Below are 440 nucleotides of genomic sequence, written 5' to 3' on the forward strand. Positions count from 1 at the left end.
AAAAAAAAAAAGAAAAAATCAATCTCCCCCTGTGTGAATTTAAAATGATTATCTAGGGGACAAGGATTGATCATTTGATCTCGGCATTGCGGATATCCCTGACATTTATTATATTGTTGTGTCTCGGTGTCATCCTTCCTCCAGAGTTCATTTAACAAGTGAGGGAGCCGGGGAAGCCTTACAACTTAACAAACAGGTCTTGTCACCGCAGACGCCAATCAAATCCCAGGCTCTAATGTATATCACACGGCAACACATAAATAATAAAGGCAAACCATAGACGTGGAAGTAACGTATGGCTGAGGAAGGATCCCGGCACGACGCGCTGCTTGTGCCTCTCTCATGCAGCCCGCGCGTGTAAAGGGCTCGCGTGGATTGTCACGCACACTGGTGACAAGGGCGTCACGGGCACAAGTGGGGACACGGGCAGGGAAAGGCGC

This window comes from Nestor notabilis, unplaced genomic scaffold (genome assembly GCF_000696875.1).
Source record: "Nestor notabilis isolate BGI_N333 unplaced genomic scaffold, ASM69687v1 scaffold28235, whole genome shotgun sequence".
Classification (NCBI taxonomy): domain Eukaryota; kingdom Metazoa; phylum Chordata; class Aves; order Psittaciformes; family Psittacidae; genus Nestor; species Nestor notabilis.